Source organism: Eublepharis macularius, chromosome 10 (assembly GCF_028583425.1).
Source record: "Eublepharis macularius isolate TG4126 chromosome 10, MPM_Emac_v1.0, whole genome shotgun sequence".
NCBI classification, from domain to species: domain Eukaryota; kingdom Metazoa; phylum Chordata; class Lepidosauria; order Squamata; family Eublepharidae; genus Eublepharis; species Eublepharis macularius.
Window position 1 is genome coordinate 12,279,920 of NC_072799.1, and position 24,620 is coordinate 12,304,539.

At 44.6% G+C, this 24,620-nt stretch overlaps 1 protein-coding gene across 2 annotated transcripts in view; it reads left to right on the forward strand.

The window, feature by feature from the left end:
• Positions 1-24,620, forward strand: part of CCNI (cyclin I) — a 70,775-nt gene that overhangs the window by 11,623 nt on the left and 34,532 nt on the right. The window contains exon 1 of one of the 2 annotated variants that reach the window (XM_054989671.1): positions 13,347-13,432. The exons of the other annotated variant lie outside the window; for it this stretch is intronic. The gene's annotated coding sequence lies outside the window, so the exon portion shown is untranslated. Of the gene's footprint in view, positions 1-13,346; positions 13,433-24,620 lie in introns of those variants that run through there. 2 annotated transcript variants of the gene reach the window in all.

A 24,620-nucleotide genomic window follows, 5' to 3' on the forward strand; every position in this document is an offset into this window, starting at 1 on the left:
CGCTCAACCTAACCTACCTCACCAGATAATTATGAGGATAAAATAGAGGAGAGACAGATGTAAACTGCTTTGAGTCCCCATTGAGGAAAAAGGCTGACTATAAATGAATTTAAAATAAAATTTTAGACAGATCAATTTCCCATATAATCCTATCATGATTATGGGTGGCCACAAAGGATTTCTAATACATCCTGATGTCCAATATATGTTTCATATATAGGCCATTTCCACACACGTTGAATAATGCACTTTCAATGCACTTTAGCAATCCTTTGGAAGTGGATTTTTTGTTCCACACATGGAAAAGCAGTTCCAAATGTTCACGAATGAGTATTGAAAGTGTATTGAATGAGTATTGAATGAGTATTATCCAACGTGTGGAAGCAGCCATAGTGTCTGATACCAGCAGTACGTAGTTTTCAAAAAAAAATTCTCTTAAGTCAGTTGAAAAAAATGTTCAGTGTACAGGTGTCCATAATCATACCCAATGATTCTTTCTAAAGATAACATTTCATTCCTTTAAAAAACACTTTTGTTTTTAAAAAAGATCTGGTTTCTGATGGCCATATGAAACTCTTTAGGCCTAGCTTTCATTGTCAGTGTAAAATGTAAAAGAAGGGACAGAAATAGATTTTGGAGGTTTGTATGTGTGCCTGGGTGGACCGTTGCAAAGTTAACTCTGGTTTGTACCAGGTTTGTATCTTCGGTGCAAATCCCACCCCTGTTTATGTTAAACATGAGTTCCCGTATTCTTTTCTTACAAGACAAATGACTTTTAGAAAACATTTCCTGCCGCAGAGGGGAATACAAAACACTAGTATTTGGATGCTAGCATCTATGAGCTGTGAGCTCTCTTCCCCATTTCCTGAGCCTTTATTCATGTATTAAAATATTTACACCCCGTCTTTCCTTTGTGAGCTCAACTGTCTTACAATTGCACATTTATAAACACGTCAAGTCCCAAGTAGCCCCCCTCCCAAATACGTGGACCCTAGATTACATTAAAATCTCTAGCAAATAAAATAGTCCTGCAACGCTTCTTTGAAAAGTCTAAAGACCAAACAAGATTTAAGAGTAAAGTGGGATGTTTGCAAATGCCCTAAGCGGTTGCTTTTCTGAGCTACAGGACCATATAAGCAATCTTATTGGTCTCCCTTTATTTAGTAAATTTATATCCCATTGTGGCAAACAAAAAATGTGAAACGTAGAGAAGTGTCCTGTTAGACATCATGACCAAATAAAAGCAGCTAAAAGAATCATGAATTTTAATGGCATTCAGACCTTAAGATAGGAAACTGCCTTTAAAGGCCTTCTGGAACAGATGTGTTTTTTAATTGTGCCAGAAGGCCTGTGACGGCTGCTGCCATTTGCACCTCCCGGAGGAGAGAATTAATTCCACAACTTCCTCATCTTTTAATATGGGTACTGAAAGTAATAAAGGCTGGGTTCAGGCTAGCATTTTTAAGGTAATGGTTTGCACTAAATGCGCTCCTGTTTTTTTTCTCTCTGTGTCCAGCTCTCTTTTGGAAACCAACCTAAACTATTAAGGACAAAATGAAACCAACCCAAACTTTGCCATGGGTGTGTCCTGACAGTAAGCGATACCCTGTTGCTGTTTATAGCGCTTAAATGTCTTTGCTAACACTTTCCCCTTGATGTGATGCTGAGTCTGCCTTGGCGAGCCCAGCTAGAAAAGCAGACTTCACCCTTCCTAGTGGTGCTTTTTTAAAAAAAAATTGTGCAAAGTAAAAAGGGGAAAAAAGGAAAGAAACAACAACAAAAAAGAAATAATGCTTGTGAATGGTGGTGGAGAGTGCCCTCAAGTCATAGCTGATTTATGGCCCCCCAAAACCCCCAAGGTGGGGTTTTCATGGCAAGAGACTAACAGAGGTGGTTTGCCATTGCCTGCCTCAGCAATCCTGGTCTTCTTTGGGGGTCTCCCATCCAAATTACTAACCACAACCAACACTGCTTAGCTTCTGAGACCTGATGAGATCAGGCATACCTGGGCTATCCATGTGAGGGTGAATCTATACATACACTTCTATAAAAGGTCTCTGGATATCTAAATATAAGTCCATATGCAACTGTTGTCTGTATGCAATATGTTTATAAGTCTGTAAGGTCCTCAATCCAGTGAGTTATGGGAAGTGAGCTTTTGTCTTTCTAGTGCTTTTAGCCATTTCCATTGACCATTGATTAGGTTCCATGAGACAGGTAAATAATTTAAAAATGCATAAAGATCCTCAAAAATAAATGTGTATTCTAATTCAAAATTAATATGAGTCATTACTTTCTCCCAAAAGGACCAAATAAGTGGTGCTTTTGTGAATCCTGCATAGCAACCTTTTCCCTGCTCGCTAGCTGCCTCTTAGCATGCAATGAAAATGTGACTACATCTTCCCCTCCTGTTACTTCCTGGTTTGAGCTGGTGGCTGTGGTTTGGGTTCATTTTAAATGGCTCCTTTTTATCTTATATATTGTTTGAATTTGATTGTTAACAGCCCTGCCAAACTTTTCCAATGGAAAGGCCTGGTGCAAATGTTATAAAATTTCTAGCCGTACTTCTGAAACAGATCTGTGTCATAATGTGGATTGCCCTCCTTTGGAGGGAGAATAGAATCAGCCCTAAAAAGAGGTTGGCTGAGAGGATCTCTCCTAGGTCTTTTCTCCCCCCCCCCCCACCCACTGGCTGCCTTTGGATGTCGTAAGAAGCTCTACTCTGATTGGGTAGTTTTGCATGCATCCCTCGTTCTTCTCCTATGTTCTTGCATAGAGAATTTCCTGGCTCGACCGAGTTTTGTGAAGACATCCAAATGGAAAGCACTTTGACAAATATATTTATGTATGTAAAACATTTGTATGCTGCCTTTCTACCCAAATCAGGGTCCCCAAAGCAGTGAACATTAAAACACTATCAAACAATTTAAAACAACATTTTAAAACAATTTAATTTTAAAACAGCATTTACAGTGCAATGCTAAGAAGAGTTACTCCAGTCTAAGCCAATTGCAATGTTAATTGCTTGCTCCACACAAACAGAGATTCTAGACCACTGTTTAATCACAGTTTCGAATCTCAGTTTGTCTTGAGTAGAGAGATTCCAGTTCACCAAGGTGCTTGCATTCAGAAATTCTGCTAAATTTTAGCTTATTGTTCTGCTAACTCCCAAGTAGAAAGAACACCTACAGTAAATTCAACACCCCATTCTCTGCATGAAAAGGAAGATGGGAAGAATCAGGGATGCACACAAACTCAATAACAAACTGTTTACACCCTGTTGGAATTTCATTGGCCTTTGAATGGAGCTTGTTGTGATGTCCAAATGAAGCCGTTGTGCCCTGAACAAGGACACTGGGGACAATTCTCTTTCTCCTGTTGAGATCCATCATTAACTGAGAATCCCTCTCCAGTCCAAAGATCATTTATTTCCCAAGCTGCTGAATCCTGTATATTATCCTCTTTTGAACTTTGCTATCGCAGAGAGAAGAAGGAGATAAAGAGGGAGATGCAGTTTATTTAACTGCCCCAAACTTTGTGCATGAACAGGGTGCCACAATGGATTAGATAACAAACTGGGCCCCCGAATTCTGTGCTTTGCCAACAAAGCAGGAGCAGACATTGCACTGGGAAAGCTGTGTGCGCGCGCACATGCATGCATTTCTTCTGCAGTCCCTTTCCCATAGCTTCCTTCTCCAGTCCAGCCCTGAGTGATTTGTCCTGGTCAAGACTAGAAAAGTGGTTGCTGAGAAAGGGTTGCAAGAGGAGGGACAGTGGTGAGTGGAGAATGGGTGAAGCATCCTCTCTCCCACAGCCTTCTGTGTGCAAATGTTCCCACTTCACATGTTTTAGAAGCAAGCCTGCCTAATGTCTAATTCTAGCCTCCAGTGATCTCAGTTTGCATTGCTTTTTATTGTGGGAGTTGCCCCGTTTGGGTTTTCCCCCCTCATATGTCCTGTGGTAAAATCTTCCCTGGAGCATTGTAAACCACCTCCAGAGCAGCTGCAGTTTAAAACGCTCTGGGAGCGCTTCATTGCAAAATACATGCAACTGTTCTCCAGAAAAACTCTGCGATAAATAAATGTTAGGTGTTGCTTTTTCTCAGCCCACTGTCATTAGTCTCAGCAGCATGAACTGGTGGTGGCCTTGCCTCTGACTCTGAGGAAGCCTCAGGACTCTTCTCTGCTGTCTGTCCTCCCAGCAAGGAAGTCTGTGCTCACCCTACAAGCTTATCCAGTTTGTCATGACTTGGGTAGACGAGAGCGAGAAGATCAGCCCCTGAAGTCACACCACCCGGATAAGGGCCAATCCCTGCTTGTGTCAGACCATAAACATTGCCCTGTTGGACTGAACGAAATGTCCATGTAGCCACCCAGCATCCTGTTTGCAGCCGGATGCCCCAGGGAGTCTCACATGTGGAGACAGCCATCCTTTGCTATTTGCCCTCCTCATCAGGCCTCTGAAGAGGGAGGGTCTAGTCCTGGGCCATTTCCACACACGTTGAATAATGCACTTTCAATGCACTTCAGCAATCCTTTGGAAGTGGATTTTTTGATTCCACACACGTTGGATAATGCACTTTCAATGCACTTTATCAATGGTTTGAGGTGGATTTTTTGTTCCGCACACAAAAAAATCTGTTCCAAATGATCTATAAAGAGGATTGGAAGTGCATTATCCAACATGTGCGGAATCACTCATGGAAAAGCAGTTCCAAATGTTCACTAAAGAGTATTGAAAGTGGATTATCTGCGTGTGTGGAAGCAGCCCAGTCTTTATGAATATGTTGGATTTTTTTTGAAGATCAGTAGCTTTATGGCACATTTCACAAATGTCTTATCGTAGCACGTCCTTCCACCGTCTAACAAAGGTTGTTTCATGTGTGATAACATTCTGTCATGCTGTCCTGTGACCAAGAGAAGGAAAACCAGTGCGATTAGGAATGGGCTTGATTCTCAGTGGTTAGACCAGTACGGGCAACGCTTGCCCTTCATCTCCGACATTGGTTGGCCCATTCTTCAACGTCAAGGGAGATGCAAGGTATCTTCTGCGAGGACAGCAGCTGGCATATATTCCTTGCAGTCGATAAGCTTTTTTACTCACACATAAAACTCAGCCAGCTCTCATCACGATGTGACATTTTTCTAATCTATTAATAAGTTTACGCCTGCATTTATGCGTATTAAAATTAAGACCACGTGTGTTTAAACCCTACAACGAAAGTTTAATATTTGGTCTGAGTGAATGTTCCGACTCGTCTAACATCTGGCATTATTTTTATTTTATTATTTATTTTTATTTATGTCATTTATAGTCCGCCTTTCTCGCTGAGACGCAAGGCGGATTACACAGTATGAGATTAGTACAATCAGTATCAAGGACATTTCAATACAGTATCAACGACATTTCATAAACAATACCATAGGGTAAATAGATACAAATTTAAAAGACATAGTGTTAGCAAGAATCCAATACAGAGTGGAAAAAATACTGAAGCAGAACATAATCCATTCTAGGACTAACATTAGACAACATGGAGCACAGGTGGTACATAGGAATGTACTACCAAAGTGGTGATCAGCCTTACCCTGGGCATGTAAGAAGGGGCCACAAGAACTCAGCACTGATGTAACCCTTCCTGCCCTCCCTCTCATGATCTGCCCAGGTTCACAGAATCAGCATGGCTGTCAGATGGCCACCATCTGACTGCCACCAGCTAGCCCTGGTGACAGTAGCACAGTTTATAGGATGGTTTGAAAAAGGTAAAGAGACAGATTCATGGAGGAGGGGCCCATCAATGACGCCGAGCCATGGTGAGTAAAGTGAACCACCACAGCCAGAGGCAGTCAACCTGGGGAACCCAGTCGTAGGCGGTAGCATCAGGTGAAGGCCTGGGCCTCCGTGCCGTATTTGCCAGGCCTCCAAGGTGGGCTGCTATGTGATATAGGCTGGTGGAAAAGCCTAAAACTTTCCCTTAGAACTGCTTCAATTAAAGAAACCTAGTAGCAGAGAAAAAACAACATTGGGAATCAAGCAAAGGCAGAAGGAAGGCATCTCCCGGAGGCATAGGACAGCAGAGAAAGCTGGCATCGGTGGGCTTCTTGGTGTGATTCAAACCCCCTCCCTCCACCCCTCTATTCTTTTCACTGCTCATTGCCAAGGCATCTCATTAGCCCATTTAAAAGTCTTAAGCAGAGGTCATTTCCTAGAAAAAGAGCTGGAAGAACTCATTAGCATAACTCAATAGCATATACCACGCCCCTTGACATTACCAGAGGCGTGTCATTAGCATAGTTGATTTGCATACGCCACACCCCTGACATCACCTATCCTGGCTGTTTTGGACTCAATCTTGGTCGTTCAGGGCCGAAATTGGGCCCAAAATGGCAAAAAGGGGCTGAGAATGGCTGAAAAGGGGCCCCACATGGTCAGGATCGGGCCACTGCTGAGTGGGAGAGTGATCCACCACCCGTCAGAGGCCTGATCGGGCCTTTGGCCTCAATCCAGGCTGAAACGGGCCCAAAATGGCCGAGAGTCAGGTGGGCGGGGCCACCTGACATGTGACCTCTTTGGGGAACTGCCGGAACTGCGTTCCTGCGCGTTCCCCCTCGAAATGAGCCCTGGTCTTAAGGGTTTTAAAGGGAATGTGTGTGCAAACTTGCTTCCTTGCTGATTACGCTTCGATGCTTTTACAGTACCTGCCCTCCCACAAACACAGTTAAATCCTTTGCACTTTCCCATTTGGGGGAGGGGCTGTGGCCGAGTTGTAGAGCATCTTCTTGGCATGCAGAAGGTCCCAGGTTCAATCCCCTGCATTTCTGGTTCTAAAAAAGGACCAGGTAGTAGGTGATGTGAAAGACCTGAGACCCTGGAGAAGCTGCTGCCAGCCTTAGACAATACTGACCTTAGATCAAGATGGGTAGCCATGCTAGTCTGTAGAAGTAGAAAGGAGCAAGAGCCCAGTAGCACCTCTAAGACTAACAAAATTTGTGGTAAGATATGAGCTTTCGTGAGCCACAGCTCCCTTCTTCAGATACAGCTAGAATGTGAGTCCATCTGTCCTTATATCTTGGAGAAGGGCGTGATTACAGAAGCCGAAGAACAATAGCTTGTGAATGACAATAGCAAGAGTTATTGGATAGGGTGGGGTATGCGGAGGGGTAGTGGGTGTGGAGAAATCATCATTGATAACGAGACAGGAAGCCTAGGTCTTGATTCAGTCCAGGTGGATGCATTGTCTTGAGCAGTTATCCTGCAGAGGAATTTCAAAGGGAGATGAGAGAGACTGCTGAATTGCAACCGATAACAAAGCTCAAGTGCTCAATCAGTGCTCCCTCCCTGCCCCTTGATCCTGGATGACTCTCTCAATCATTGATACCTTGGCTCAATGTTCCTCTTACTGTTTTCAAGCATACATAAGAATTTTCATTGTACGCTGGAATATTGCAGGTCGACGGTGCAGGCTTACCATACATTGCTTATATCTATTCAGTCAGTGCCTGGAGAACATTCTTAGGGTGGCCATCTGACAGCCATTCTGATTCTGGGAATCTAGGCAGATCAGGAGAGGGAGGGTTACATCAGTGTTTAGTTCTTGTGGCCCCTTCTTACACGCCCAGGGTGAGGCTGATCGCCACTTTGGGGTCAGGAAGCACTTTTCCCCAGGCCAGTTTGGCTGGAGGTCCTGACGGTGCTTTACAATCTTCTGGACATGGAGCAGGGGTCACTGGGGTGTGTGGGGCTGCATTGTGCAGGGGGTTGGACTAGATGACCCTTTCCACCCTGCCGAGGCTTGGTTAATTCAAAGATTTAAGCAACGAGGTAGCAAGGCAAAGGCTCCAGAAGGGGAGACAGCCCAGCATGTCAGAGGCAGCGGAGGGCTATGAGAGAATCTATCCCCTCTGGAGCAATCTCTGCCGGCTCTATCTTTTAAAACTACGCTTCCTGGCTAACATTGTGTCTCCTGGCACTTGATGAACAACCTCCCAGATGTCTCGTGTAGAGAGGCTCGTAGATGTTAACAGTAAAAGGACAATTTGGAGTACAATTAAAGCACAGCATAGTGTGGGCAAACCAAACCAAAAAAGGCACTCCAGTTTGGATGCTGAAGGAGAGAAAACCCTTTTTCTGGATGCAGAGTTATTTCCCGCCCCTTGCTCAAACTGCTGATCTCGCCTACAGATATACGAAACGGGAGCTACTCTAGAAGAAGGGGAGGCGGGCCTAGATTTTAAATGGAATACATGTACGTTTTCAAGGATCCAACCAGGAACAGTCGCCTTTGATGCTCTCCCCTTGCGTTCTTGCAGTGCTTTAGCTTAATGTAAATTCTTCTGCCACCTTGGTACATGGGTGTCTTACAAGATGGCAATGCATTCAAACCGCAGTAATGCAAACGAACAAAAATGCATTATTTTGATTCAAAGCTGTGACTACGTGCATGTGCATTTATCTCTGTGTATATATACGTTTCATCATGGCTTTTTTTTTTCTGGGAAAAGAGGTGGTGGAACTCAGTGGGTTGCCCTCGGAGAAAATGGTCACATGGCTGGTGGCCCCACCCCCTGATCTCCAGACAGAGGGGAGTTTAGATTGCCCTCCGTGCCGCTCGGCGGCGCGGAGGGCAATCTGAACTCCCCTCTGTCTGGAGATCAGGGGGCGGGGCCACCAGCCATGTGACCATTTTCAAGAGGTTCCGGAACTCCGTTCCACTGCATTCCAGCTGGAAAAAAGCCATGCATTCCATATATATAAAAATGGAAACAAGTTGCAGTGTCTGCGCTGCTTGGCAAGCTGCTCGGGTGACTTCTGGCTTTGCAGAAGCCTTCATTGCTCTGACCGGAAAGTGTCTTGCTTAAATGCTTGCATATTCCCAGCCCCTTCTGTCCTTACTTTCTTAATACTGAAATGAATCCCTCTTTTTGTCTCTTACATTTGGCAGGTGTCCAGTTTAAAAAACCCAGCAGTGGCACCAAGATTAACATTTCGGATTGGGAGGGAAGGAGCCACGTGTCCTTCTTTTCCCTCAGGGGACCTGGGATTGTTTATGAAGGGCATTTTAGGAAAAGTGCTTCTCAGATGTCTGTGGTGCCCTTCTTGTTGTCAGGGGGCAACTCTGAATTCCTAGGAAGGATTTGGTCCCCTGCGTGTGGGAAGATACAAGCAGCTGGTTTGGGAATCAGTTTTGAGTGTCTGTGGTCCAGAAATTGATTTCTCCTAGCTTCTGGACCAACAGAAGACATTTTGGAGTCTGGGGTGGAACATTCAAGCTCTGTAGCGGCTAAGCGGTTGGGCTGCAAGTCAGCACTCTGTTGGTTAGAATCCCAGTATGGCCATGGCTTCAGCAGCTGGCCTTGAGTAAGCCTCTCCTCTCAGCCCAGATCCCCAACTATATTAACACTGACTTTCTTCACCACTTTTGAGTGGGGCACTAATCTGTTTAGAAGAGTGGTATATAAATCCAGTTATTAATATTATTACTGCCGTGAGCTCAGCAGGTGGCCTTAGGTAAGCCACTCCTCTCAGTCCCAGTTTTGAGCTGCTATAGCATAGTGGTTAAGCAGTTGGGCTGCAAATGAGCACTCTGCTAGTTTGACTCCCACTACTGCCAGCAGGTGGCCTTGGTAAGTCTCAGCTGCAGCTCCCTATCTGTACTGTGGGGATAATAATAACACTGATTTTCTTCACCGCTCTGAGTGGGGCACTAATTTGTCTAGAAGAGCAGTATACCTATAAGGCCCTAAGCGGACTGGGACCAGCATATCTGCGGGACCTCCTTTCCCTGTATATAACCCAGAGGACTCTTTGATCAGCAGAAAAACAGCTATTGGTGGTCCCTAGTCCCAGGAAGGCCAACCTGGCTGTGACCAGAGCCAGGGCCTTTTTAGTCCTGGCCCCAACCTTGTGGGACTCTGTCCATCAAAACCAGGCCCCAGCAGTATTTATTGTCCTTCCATCAGGCCTGTAAGACAGAGATGGCTGAGGCTGGGCTAGGCCTCCGCCAGCCAGGTAGGGGAAGGGAGTGGAGAACGATTTAATCTGTCCTCATCAGACATCTACCACTACCCTGTTTTAATAATTTAATTGAACCCAGAAACTACATTAGTATTGCCTATGGGTTTTATCCAAGTAAAGCTAAACAAATAGCTGTATTGTGATTGCTGCCATCTTGGTATTTATTTTTTACTATACTATAATTGACCAAGATTTTTTATAATGCTTTATGAATTTTATGGCTCATTGTATATTTATTGTTGTTTGTTGTGTTTTAAATGATGTACTTTGCCCTGAGCGTGCTTGCGGGGAGGGTGGAATAGAAATCCAATGAAATAAATATATAATAATTCCAGTTATTATTATCTTTACTCAGCAGGTGGCCTTGGGTAAGCCACTCCTCTCAACTGCTGCTCCCCGGCTGCGTTGTGGAGATAATAATAATATTGACTTTTTTCATCGCTCTGAGTGGATCACTAATCTGTCCAGAAGGGATTTGAGCGTGGTTGTTACTAACATATCAGGCAAAATCAGTTGAAAAGCCCTATTAAAATGAATTGGGCTTGCTGAGAATGGCTGTACCTCAGATTTCATGCTTGTACGTCCCCACCGTCAGGCCTTATTGGCTCACGCACACACACATACCACCTAAGGCTGTGGTTCTAGCTCTTTGTCCATGCTGCCTCTGCTTGCATATTGAGACATTTGTGTCCTGTCCTTGATCTTTGAGCTCTTGGTGGGTTTTTAATTTCCCAACGAGAGTGAATTTGGGCAGTGGCATAGTGTGGAGGGGGCAAGAGGGGTGGTCCCCCTGGGTGCATAATTGGGGGGGGGCACCGCCCCGAGAACAGCCTTTGCTCCATGGGAGGCCACTCGTGATGCCCTGGCAGCCTGCCATGCTGACGGGGCGGCCAGCTCGCTGGGTGCTGAGCTGGCCGTCCTACAGCTGAGGAGCGTGCCAAGCTAGCAGTGGCGGTGTGGGCAGCTGCCATGGAGGGCTGCCGGAGGGGGGCGGGGAAGTGAGCGGCCCGAATCGCAGGAGCACTCCTGTGCCCTGTGCGATGATGTCACTTCTAGTGACGTCATTGCACAGTCCCAGGAGCGTGCACTTGTGTGCGTGTGGAGCCCAGGAATTGCCCTGAGCACTCCAAACCCACACTACGTCGCTGAATATGGATACAGGGAAGATGGCTTGTTCAAGGTTGCTCAGCTAACTAGAACATACTACCGATTTTAACCCAGGCTTACTACATCGAGCCTGAACATCATTACATTACGCTAGATACAGGAGGAAATGGTTTTGAAAAGGAGATTGTGGTCATTTCCCCTTTTTGCATGATTGCATGCTCGGAGTCTCTTCCCCTCAGCAAACCATGGGGCATTTTTTCCTCTTCCTGTAATAGTGTCTGTGTATGTGAAATCCGGTGAATGTTGACAAGTCTGGACAAATTCAGGACGTTCGGCGTACCTTGGTCTGCCCTGAAGAAACCTCTTGAACAGTTCTGTTCGGTGCATTCTGTGGAATGATAGAAGCGTGGGAGCCTTCGTGACCTCAGCGGGCAGGCCACTCCCTTCCCAGAATGTTCAGTTTTCATTATACGTATTAAAATAAAAAAGAACATCTCCAGCTCTTTTACGGGCAGAGATAAAAAATGCCAGCAGGGTTTGACCCAAGCGCTCAGCAAGAATAAATCTGCTCCCGGCTTTCTGTGTTTGCGCCAGCGAGTGCAGAGACACTGAGATGACTGATCAGTACCTGGGGCAGAAGGTGCTTGTCTTTGTAATTTTATTATAAAATTAAGTGGCATGTTTAATTATATAATAATGCTTAAGCGCGCTTGACTGCTTGCATTTTAATTTTTTGCTATTTTGCACTAACATGTTTTTCCCCCTTCGCTCCCCTTTGCCTGAACTGTAACACCAGCATTTTTGGCTCCAGGCCTGTGTTCGGGTGTAGTGAACGAAGTACGTGTTTGGGTGTGTGTGGTAGGTGTGCGTTGTTTTAGCAGCAAAGAACATGTTGCGTATGGGGCTTTTGGCTTCTATTTTTGTTCCTCAAGCTGTGGCTTTCAGTTTGCGAAAGGGAAGTTTTGGAAATCTACCAGCTGCATTCACATGTTCATTTTAACCACAGTTAAGGAAAAATGGGCATGAACTGAGTTAATGCACAAACCTCACTTCACGGAAAGAATTGCAGTTACATAAAAACATAAGAGAAACCATGTTGGATCAGGCCAATGGCCCATCCAGTCCAACACTCTGTATCACAAAGTGGCCAAAACCCAGGTGTCCTCAAGAGGTCTTCCAGTGGGGAAGGGACACTAGAAGCCCTCCCACTGATTGCCCCCCCCCAAACACTAAGAATACAGAGCATCACTGCCCTAGACAGAGAGATCCATCTATACCTTGTGGCTAATAGCCATTGATAGACCTCTGCTCCAAATGTTTATCCAGTCCAACCCAGTTAAAAAAATGTTCTGGTTGCCTGTGATGTACAAATGCAGGTGTGTGGCTTAATTGGAGTTCACCTCCCTCCAAATTAATTGGGATTTTTTCAATGCAGTCATAAGGGCTGACTTCAGTGAATTTATAAGTCTTACGTTTCAGGTGAGCAGCAGAGCAAGTCCGCAGTAGTAGAAGAGCAAGGTTCAAGTCCAGCAGCGCTTTAAAGACCAACAAGGTTTTCCAGGGTTCAGACTTTCAAAAATCAACATTTTGTTGGTCTTTATGACGCTACTAGACTCCAGCCTTACAAGGATGTAACTTTGTTTGGGATTGTGCTGTGAGCCAGGCTGATAACGAGCTTAGAATCTGGGTTGGCAGAGGAAAGAGCATACTCAAGTTAATCTGTTTGGTCTGCGTCTATCACGGGTGACTGGAGTTGGTTTTTTAACCACAGCGTTCCATGCAAGAAAAGAGTGGGGTTTGCATGCATTGGAAGTCTGGCAATAGGCCAATTTTGTGCTCATTTTACCTTAATTGTGGCCAAACTGTCTAATATAGAACAGTGGCCACTGAGCGTGGAGATGCTTGCCTTATTCATTCTTTAGAATGTTAGAAAACGAATGGCTGAAGTATTCCCCAAATCTTTATTCGGCCAATTGTGGCCGGCTTTGCACTGCTGCAAGAATCAAGGCCCTTTGCATCATCCAAGATAACTGGGCAAAGTGGAGCCCCGCCGTATGACAGGGCGAATTCTTCTTTTTTTTTTCTTGTGAGTCACTCCATTGATTGCTTTTGCTTTTGTTTGCATCATTTCCTCTTCCCTCAAACAAAAAAAGAGAATTTCCAGATTCCTTCTGGCTTAGAGAAAGGAAAGAAACAGGTAGATCAGAACAGCAAAGCTGACAGTGAAAGAATGGACGGCCCTGTTGGAGTCTGTACCTAGTGGGTTCGTAGGAAAGGAAGTATGGACCACCACGGTAAACGGGAAGTGAAGGTAAGTGAAAAGGGGAAACTGCCACTGAACTTTCTGACGTGACTGGCCTCAGCTCTCCAGTTTCTCAGGCAGAGGATGGGTTTTTTCCCCCACAACACCATCTACTTGAAATGCTTTTGATGTAATTGGGGAAAAAATTACATACCATCTCTTTGGAGAGGTGTTTGAAACAGCACAAAGCCACAGTCTTTCTTTACACGTGTTCCAAACTTGAGTTTGATTGGGAGAAACCCTAACCCAACTTGTGTTTAACGTGTGACCCAAAGCTTACTTTTTAAATGGGTGAGGTGCACTTTGGCTTCCATGTGTGTCTGGAGGCAGAAGGAGCACCTTCATTCCCTCCTTTGCTCCCTGTGCTTTTTAGCTATCAGAAAAGGGCTGTGCAGGGAGGGCTGTTTGTCTGACAGCCCATATCACACCTGGGCAGATGCATGAAACACAAATAGCCCTCCCTCCACAGCCCTTCTTCGCTAGTTGCTTTTGATGCTTCCGCTCTTTGAAGGGGGGGTACCCCCATTTCACTCCTGCTGCTTCTTTTTAAATAGCACTAACACGCTAGGAGCTGTAAGGAACACACAGTTCGTTCATTTCCTAAGCATCTCACCTATATTGAATGGCTGAGCAGGGAGGTCAAAGATTGATGAATAAATCGTGATTATAGATTTAAAAAAAGAGGGAGGCAGTGGGAGGCTATGGTCAGAGTAACACATATTCCTTGCAAGGCCAGAAGTTTGCATTGAGTACAGAATCCTAAAAATCTCCACATTTGTGTGGCGTGTGTTTAAAAAAAAACATGTTCCTAGTCCCCGAGATAGACTTGAAACAGTGTAGGCAAGGCTTGCTGAGATCTCTGAAGGCTTTGCAGGGAAGCAAAAATAGAAAAGAGTCCAGTAGCACCTTTAAGACTAACCAACTTTACTGTAAAGTTGGTTAGTCTTAAAGGTGCTACTGGACTCTTTTCTATTTTTGCTACTACAGACTAACACGGCTAACTCCTCTGGATCTATATTTGTAGGGAAGGGGCAGGATGAAAAAAATAATAAGTGAAGTTTCTAGTGTTCAGAGAATGGGCTTTCAGTACCTAACATATAACTCCTTCCCTATGGCTTATAGTATAAAGTGTGTCAAAGAATCTTGTGTGTGCGCATGCGTGTATGTTTATATACATGTATGCTTTGGTGAGAGCAATTGGCAATCTGCAGGCTGCATTGAGCCTGATCCTACGGCTGTATACCACGGATGACCTCTCATTCAGTTCTGATAGGAAGGCCACTTTGGAGGGGGGCAGAAGAACACCCTCCCAAAAGCAGGGCTATAGCCTTGCCTTCTCTTCAGATGCAAAGAACAAGATCCAGATCCAATAGCATCTTAAAGACCATCTGGATTTCCAAGGTATGAGCTTTCCAGAATCAAAGCTACTTTCATCAGATCTGAGGGGCGCCTGATGGGACTGCCTACCAGATCCTTCATCCTTTGAGGAATTTGGGGCAGGGGTGGGGCTGTGGCAGAGCCTCTTCTTGGCCTGCAGAAGGTCCCAGGTTCAGTACCTGGCTTCTCCGGATTGAAAAAATGATCCAGCTAATAGGTGATGTGAAAAACCTCTGCCTGAGTCCCCAGAGAGCTGCTGTCAGCCTGAGTAGACAATACTGACCTTGATGGACCAAGGGTTTGATTCGCTATCAGGCAGCTTCATGCGTGGTGACATGTTCAGGATTGTCCTGCGCCTGAGAAATTTGGAGAGAGAAGCTGGTCACCTTACTTTAGATCGTTTGATCACTGCATTTGAAGCTTATGTTCTCTGGGATTTGCTTATTGTACAGGGAGTTTTGACGGGACTTGGGTGCCAGACTTTTCTATCGATAATTCTGTCAAGTCCCAGAAAATTCCCCTGGTGAACTTTTGCCTGGGCGAGAGCAGAAGTAATTCAGGTACTTTTTATTATACAAAACAAATACTAAGAGGTGGGAAGTACCTTGTTTTCCAAAGAGAGTCATGCCAGGGAATGAACCGAAACAAACTTCTTCCGTCTTCGTCTAGTTGAGGAACTTCTCTCTTCCTTTCTTAGTTGCAGTTTTTCGTTAAATACTTCCAAGTGTCCTTTTTAACAAGCCAGTGTATTTTCCATACTGTGCCTGTCATAGCTGCGTAGCACAGTGGCATTCATTAGCACACTGCTAAGAGCCACCAGAGGAAATTTTTGTAGGTTTGCAGAATTAAGTAACCCAGCTGAACAGTGGAAAATATGGGGAGGGGGGAGTTAGGATTGCTTCATCTGGACCTGTCCTCCAGTCTCCATGCATTTGAATATGTAAGAGTGTGCGTACATGCGTGTGCATGTGTGTTGGGGCATGTGTACACATAGGCGCTTCTGTGCAAACATGACATTTGAGCTTTCTTGTTCATTAAAATCTGCTTGAGATGTGCTTCAAGTCCCTAGCCCTCATTGCACTTGAGGATTTTTTAAAAAATCTTGTGTCTGCAAGGTTATTTTCATTTTGTTCTGTGCATGTGGAATTTGCTGCTTGAATGCGCTTGGTGAGGGTTAAAGTGCAATGTCGTCTTCTAATTTGTGAGCGGAGCTTTGACTTGCAACGCCAACTTCTGTGGTACAGTGCGTGCCGGTAAACAAGCAGCAAAGCTATCTTGCCTGCCGTTTACATCCAACAGGTGTACACAGACTATTCATAAATCTCACAATTGCAGACTTTGTCAGCGGCTTGACCAGAATGCTGGCCAGTGGCCTCGATATCGGGTTTCAGATTTCGCAAGGAGGCACAAAGTTGCGCAGTGTTGAAATGCTTTCCCATGGACTGGAGCCTGCAGACTGGATTGTTTTTAACCAAAGTGCTTATTACAGTGAAGGAAGGGGGTGTGTCTCAACAAGAGCTGGAGAGAGACTGGGAGGGTATAAACTTGTATTGCTTTCATGAACAGGCTTAAATTCCCCACTTTTAAAAAAATAAATGATAAATTTGAAATCTAAGAACCACACATGTTTAAACATTTTTCTAAAATAGACTGGCAAATAGCAAAATATTTGTCCAAACAAAATTTTTTGAGTAGTTCTGCAGTGCAATGGACAGTAAGAATTGAAGCTACCTTCCTGTCCTTTTAAACAGTTGAATTTCCATATTCTGCTTCTCCCCCCACCCCTCCCGGTCCCAGAATCCCACTTGTGAGAGAAGCGAGATTTCTGTTTTGGATATCATAAACTGGGACATGAGATGCATCTATTCCTTGTCCTTCGCACATGTCCAACTTGGTTTGTTTTTGTTTGGCCTTTCAGCATATGACTTTAGCAAACTGGACAAAAGAGAGAATTCTAGACTGGAACGCAAGACCAAGAATGCCTCTTAGGGCCAAGTTACATGATACACTGGACACGTGTTGGGTCACAGTTGTGTGACCAGACTTGAGATTAGACGTAAACTCATCTTAAAAAGCGGTTTTTTCCTCAGCAGTGTGAGGGAACACTACGACAGGGGAGAAGGAGGTTCAAGTTACCCTCCTATCCCACTTTTGCCAGTGGAAAGATTGGAGCGGGTAATATTTTGCCTTTGTTCATCACGTGCCCTAGGAAGGACACGTGATGACAGAGAAAATGGACAAAAAGCCTCCTTGCTTTCCTTTCTGTTGGAGAAAACAGGGCATCAAGAAAACTAATTCTTTATCCCGCCTCACAGTGCTCCCTCACAGTGCTGAGCGAATGAGTGTTTTTTAAGATGAGTTCCCCCAGTGTTCCTCTGACTCCAGTTGCACACCCATGACCTGGCATGTGTTGGCCATATTGTATAGCTTGGTCCTTGGTTGTGTCTTTGTTGTTCCATTAACTAGCAGGCGTGTTGAAGAATGTGATTACTGCTCCATCTTGAGAATGCAACAGAGCATAGCAAAGGAGGCGAATAGTTAACATACACTCTTCTTTTTTTTTTTGAAAGATAGGATAAATATTGGCACAGGTTTCTTGGGAGTCTTTGGCTCCATTCAGACATCGTGCTACATCATTGCTAAGAAAGCTTAACTAGGGGATTGGATCCAGCCAGCTTTTTTCACTCAGGGCCAAACTACATAATATAATTTTTAAGGAATCGGGTTCAGGTTTCCTGGACCTGACTTGCTCTCCCCGCAGCCACAAAGCAGTTATAGAACAGGCCTCAACCAATTTTTTTGTGACTCTAGGAGCCAGTCTAAAAATCTGGGAACAAGTGTTCAGATTTTCATATATTAATTAACGTGTTTTCTAATCTTAACCTCATCCTCTTGGTCACAGCAGTCATCCCATAAACATAGAGGATCAAAGGCCTACAGCAGAGGATAACCTACTGACATCTCACTCTCCACAGCTTTTTCTCGTTTAGAATGTCCTCTTCCATGCCGAATCATCCTCTCATTCCTGAGTGACGGCCTCTTGCTTTACTGGTGATTGGAAACTCTTGCTCCTTGATGCTCGCACTGCTCGTTCCTCTTATTGCCTATCACCGCTGCCCCAACCTGAGTAAAAGCCCCCTTCCTCTAGAGGGCTTTGTTCCTACACCAGATCCTACTATGCAGGCAAATGTTCTAATACTAAGTTAATTCTCTTACAAGGCTTATGCAAACAATGACAAGAACTTTATGTACCAGGTATTTTCATGCCGCACAACGAAGCATATTCTGATCGGAAATGAAAAATAAGCTTCATCCTTCTCATTGAGAAACACTACAGATAAAATCATTGCTAAAAATAATAGGTACTGCAGTGAAATTTCTAGGTGCCGTGACGATCTGGCATGTGGGGTTGGTCGAGACATATTATGGAGAATAGTTTTTTAAAAGTCTGCAGAGGCTTGATTTGGCTCAGGAATGTGGCATGAGGAGGAGGCTACTATCCTCTCCCCAGAGCCATTTTTCTGAGCCAGAACAGCCCTGAGGTAAGTTATTTGCGCCATTTTGGAGCTGCGTGTGCAATATCCTAGGCCTTTGCATACTTTTAAAAACTCAACCCCCTCACCCCCCCAGGCACTGTGTAGCTGCGGGGAAAGCGAGTCCTGGGACGCGACTCATTAAAAATCATGTTGTGTCGTTTGTCCCTCAGTCTCAGACAATTCCCCTCCTTATTGTATTGACTCTCCCAGATGACTTTTTTCCGTCCGAGTCCAGTGATCCCCATCGTATTCTTTTTGGTGGACACCCTCTTTCTTCCCTTTTATACTGATGGAGAGCTGGTTTAATCTAATCCGGGATTTGATGTAGTTGTCTGAGTTCACAAACAATTGACCAGCAAAGTGGAATTTGAAATCCATCATTTATTTATGCCACTTCTCTTTGATTAAGAGCTTGAAGCGGTTCACATCGACAATCAACTAACAGTAGTTAAAATCAAAACAAAACATAATAAAGTGGGTCTGTAAAGTGTACGTTAACTGGGATTTGGTATAATGCTTAAATTGACAATCCACAGGTCTGGAAGTTGCTCTGCTGCCCCACATTGCTGCCTCCTCTTCCCCCCTTAAACATATCACAGACATTTACTAACAGAAACACCATTCAGCTAAACAGGATCAACTCAAAGTGATAGAGGAAGAGCTTCCACCTCTAGCAAAGTTTGCCGTCTCTTTTTGAATCCCCTTTTTGGCGCTAGACTTGAAGCTGAAGTAGTTTGGGGCTGCGATTCCACCTGTTGCCATCCAAGGCCGCATTCTAGATGCCAGTTTTAGCAGTTTCAAATTAAAAAGAGGGGATTTTCTGGGAGGCATGTCTAAGCTTATAATACATGTGGAGGATCAATGGGAAAACAGCAGAATGTTTCCTGACCTACTGACATTTCAGTTTTATAATTTCTGTGCTACCTTTTTGATTTTAAGAAATACACAAAGTTGTAGCAAAAAAAGGGGGTTAAACATGCCTAATTTTGCCCCGTTATGCGTGTGCACACAGTTCTTGTATGCCTTCCTCATTCATTAAAACCCTCCACATGTGATGCACAAAAAGATCTGTCACATCTATTTAATGTTTTTTTGCAGAGTGCAATGATACAAATACCATCAAAACCTTAAAACAACTTTAAACTGAAATTTAAAATCACATTCTAAAAGCGGCAATTAGAAACTGCAGATTAAAAAAAGCCCCAGAGGCAGCTTCTATGCATTGTGTAACAAAGGCCTCCCAGTAGCAGAAAGTTTTTACTTTCTAATGAAAGCTGATAAGAGCTCTGCCCAAGTAGATCTTAATTTGACACAGATTCCATAAGGTGGATGCCACAGCAGAGAAGACCCTGCTGTGAAGTGTAGTGGTTAGAATGTTGGGCTTGGACTGTCTGTTCAGTCATTCTGAGCCAGCTGACATTCTGAGCCATGCATCTGACGAAGAGAACTGTGATTCTCGAAAGCTTATGCTACAGTAAAGTTGGTTAGTCTTAAAGGTGCTAGTGGACTCTTTTCGATTCTGAGCCAGCTGTTCTCTTTCAGCCTAACCTATAACAATAACAGCAATTGTGAAGATTAAAAAGGAGGGAGAGGGAACTATGCACTCCTTGGAAGAAGGGTTGGATAAGATGTATGAATTACCTTGGAAACTCACCAGTCAACTAAACCAGAGGTTGGTGTAATGTGTGGTCTGCATCTCAGCCCCCAGAAGGCCAGTAGTGGAATTCTGGACCAAGCTGCCTTTGAGGGTAATCCTAGTAGTTGAAATGGGAAGCTTCTGCTGTGTGGATGACGATGGCTAGATCCGTTTTGGAGTGGGAACGGTCAAAACTGGCTTACCACCCAAAACTGGAAGAAGGAGGGGCTGTGGCTCAGTGGAAGGGCATCACCTTGGCATGCTGAAGGTCCCAGGTTCAATCCCCAGCATCTCCGGTTAAAAGGACTGGGCAGTAAGACCTCACCCTGAGACCCTGGAAAGCAGCTGCCAGTCCGAGTTGTCAATACTGCCTCAATGGACCAAGGATTCGGGGTAAGGCAGCTTCATTGCACTTCCTGATGTGAAGGCAATTCCAGTGATGGATGCGTATTTAAGCCTCATGGACCCAGAGTATGGCTGGAAGGCGAATAACGTTAAGAAGATGCGAGTCTGGTCAATTCTTGGATGGGAGACCTCTTTAGAATCCTTTGCCATGTTCTTCAGTGATCAAAGACAGGCAGGTTATGCGTGGATCTGCACCACCAGATCTAGAGGTGCTGTAAGGCTGCTTCCCCCCCCCCTTTGCTCCAGAGGAAGCATAACCCGTCAGGAGCAGTGTAGCAGGCAGAAACCACTGGCCTCTTCAAATCTTGGTTTCCTTGCTATCAAGATCTTTAGCTTGTCCTGATTAAATTTCAGTATATTAGCCCTTCTCCAGCCTGCTAAAGCATCCAGGTACTTGTTCAAGAAACCCACTAGATAAAATAAGAAACACAGAGTTGGGTGACATCCGCACACTGTTATACTCCAGTGCGAGGGACAATCACAGCAGGCACAATGGGGACGTGATGGAACTTTGCAGTACTGCAAAGGTTTGATGCCTTGAGCAGGTTAGAGAAGAAGACATTCTAAGAGAGAAGAGAAGAAGATTCTAAGTGAGGATAACTGCTAAGCTGTGTGGAACTATTGGTTCGAACTGTTTCCGATGCCACTGAAGGAGTTGTTGACTCCTGTTGTCCCAGGCTGTTGAAAGGTCTAGAAGAATAAGCTATGGAACATTAGATGCATCCAGGAGGGGCTGTGGCTCAACGGTAGAGCATCTGCTTTGCATGCAAAAGGTCTCAGGTTCAATCCCCGGCAACTTCAGTTTTTTAAACAAATCTGATTGAAGGTGATATGAAGAACCTCTGATTAATGGTTGTTGTGGCTTTTCCGGGCTGTATTGCCGTGGTCTTGGCATTGTAGTTCCTGACGTTTCGCCAGCAGCTGTGGCTGGCATCTTCAGAGGTGTAGCACCAAAAGACAGAGATCTCTCAGTGTCACAGTGTGGAAAAGATGTAGGTCATTTGGTGTAGGACATTCTATCGCCGACAATAGCCCTGCAGAGAAGATTAGCACATCAAGTACCAATCCATATGCAAAAGAACCTCCTCAGGATACAGTGAAGCCTCCCGCCATTAGCATTCCACAGCCTGGGAAACTCTTACAGGATGACTCAGCTCAACCCCACCCCTCCTGAGTAGATACAAATGACCTACATCTTTTCCACACTGTGACACTGAGAGATCTCTGTCTTTTGGTGCTACACCTCTGAAGATGCCAGCCACAGCTGCTGGCGAAACGTCAGGAACTACAATGCCAAGACCACAGCAATACAGCCCGGAAAACCCACAACAACCATCGTTCTCCAGCTGTGAAAGCCTTCGACAATACAACCTCTGATTAAGCTTTATGTGTTCAAATAAATGGTGACACTCTTGCAGGCAGGGGGGTTTCATGTGTTTCTTAAACGTCTGTGCCTGCAAAAGGTAATTGGATTGTGGCAACATTCTCAGCTCATTATTTACCATTTTTTTAAAAAAAAAATTAGCTAATACTGTAGGGGGAAATTTCTAACGGGAAACAGAACAGACCTCCTCGGTCATTTATTTTCTTACTTGTAACAACGCTTCTTGATGCCTTGAGAAATAATATTGTTTCATTTCAATTATCTACTAGTGTTGCTTATGACCCAGAAATAGCTCAAGTGGAAACTTCTGCTGTGTGGGATGGACTTTGGATGTTTATGCAAGATTATGAGTGTGGTTGTATGCGGAGGATGAGCTGGAAGGAGCTACCAACCATTGTAGTGGCAAGATTTAACCGTCAAATATAGCTTAGGTCTAGTCAATCTCTTATACAAGTATTCCAGTAAGGGAAAAAAAAATCAGCATTATCTTTGTTCTGTGGGTCCTATTTTTACAGTAATGGTGATCTCCCCAGGATGTAACAAATTTTCTCCAATGCAAATAAAAACCTTTCCTGAGAAATAAAGAACACAAAAGCCAGTGATCAAAAATGCATTTTCTAGGTTGTAGTACAATATCCTTTTTTTTTTTATATAATTTTTTATTTTCAATATCTAACATACAACTACTACATACATACATACCCTACAAAACAGTAACTACAAAAGACTACAATAACACAAGGGATAGGAAAGAGGAAAGAAAAAAGAGAGAGGGAGGGAGGGGTGGAAAAAAGGGGAAGGTACCCTACAAACACTAAACACTAAACACTACATTTCTGTTTTCCCTTCATACTGCCATTATTCAAAAGTTAAAGCTTTATATTATATTGATGGAGTGGTTGACCTTACTAAATGCAAATTACAATTTAATTTCAAGTTAAATTTTTCTTCCCCTCCTGGGTCCCGGACGGAGTTCTCTCTGCGCAACTGCAGCCGCATTGCTCGTTTCCTCCCCCTCCCCCTCAGACTTCTCCTTTTCGTCTTGCTTGGTGCACTGGAATTCTGGGTTCCTGTCCTCAAAATCCCTTAGTTGATCTTCTGATAATATCTTAAAGGCTTGATCTTTATGGGTGAACCAGATTCCTTCCGGAAATAACCATTTATACTTTATTCCACGTTCTCTCAGAAGAGCTGCGAACTTTTTATACTTAAAACGTCTTTTCCGGACTAGAAATGGGACGTCTTTCAATATCTTAATTTTGTTGCCCAAGAAGTCCAAATCCGCATTGTATGAATTGTATAGGATAGTGTCCCGGATCCTCTTAGATGAAAAATCGATGATGATCTCGCGCGGCAACTGACGCTTCATTGCATACTTTGAAGTAGCCCGACGGGCTTCCAAAATGGCGCTTTTAACTTCTTCTTTAGTTGCCCTCGCGGGTGTCGCCAATAGTTCCGAGACAAGACCCCGTAAGTCCTCGTTTTCCTCCTCTTTCACATTCTGGAGGCGCAAAATTGTCTGTGTTCGTTCCACTTGTAGCCCGATCAACTGATTCTCCACCGGTTTAAGCTCTTTATTCGTAGCCTTCACGAGTGACGCACTTTCCCGAGCAGACTTCTCTGCCCCCCCGCTGCTTCCTTGATGGTTTTCACTTCGCTCTCAATTAAGCCGACCCTTTGATCTGTTTCATTCAGCTTGTCAACAAAGGGTTTTATAGCTTCACCAACCGCCCTCCGTACAATTTCCTCCAACGATTCTCCCTTTAAGGCAGCCGAAACTGACTTGCCAAGGGCAGGACTTTGTTTCTTTGTTGCCATTTTGGGGGGGGGGCGCCAACCAAATTTTGAGAATCAGCAAAGGGGAAGAGTGAGCCCTCTTGGCTTCAGATCTCACCTCTCCTTCACGTACGCTTGTAATAACAGAAGGAATTCGCTTACTTGTAGGCTCTCGCCTAATTCTGCTCTTTGCCGTTTCTCATGGCCCGGCAGCACTCGAGGCGCCGCGCACGTCCGCCGGCCTCCGTAGGGACAAACGGGCAATTAACCCCCCGCATTGATTCCAGGGGGCTCTTCCCGCAGCGTCCCGGACCCAGCCTCCCTCACTGGGAGTTTTGGGGGCTAATCTTCGCAGATCAGCCGCCCGGACAGGGTGCTCGGCCGCTTCCTCTCGAGCCAGCGAAGAGGAGCGTCCGACATGGCGGAGAAAACGAAACCGAATCTAGTACAATATCCTTTTTTTTTTTTATATAATTTTTTAATATCCTATCTGCCTGGATGTGGAATGCTAGGCTGTTAATAATATGACGTTTTGGAGGTCATTAATTCATAGAGTCGCCCTGACTTGACGGTATATAACATGCACACACAGTATTGCCTCATCTTGTCCTATCTCGGATACAAAGCAGGGCTGGTCCTTGAATGCACGTCCAAGGCAGTCTTTGCAGAGGAAGGCAACGGCAAACCACCTCTGCTTCTCACTTGCCCTGAAAGCCCCCTTGCCTGGGGTCGCCAGAATCCGACTTGACAGCACATATATACATATCTCCTATCTGCATACGAGTCTTGTTCAGGGTCACATACAGTACAGTAGTCGCCTTCTAAATTTGAGGAATCCTTTCTCCATTGATCTCGTGGCCAAGAAAATCTCTCACATAGCGGAGGGTTATAAGGAATGCTGGAGGGCACACACCAACTTCATACAAGAGGAGCTGGGGCACTGGTGAGACCTTTTGATGGCTGCAGCTGCTCTGCATTAACCAAGGATACGATTTCAAACACGAGTTGCATGTTGCTAGGGAAGTTTGGTAAGTTGTCACGCACTCATATTAAAAGGGATGTCAACTGTTACCGATCACTTTG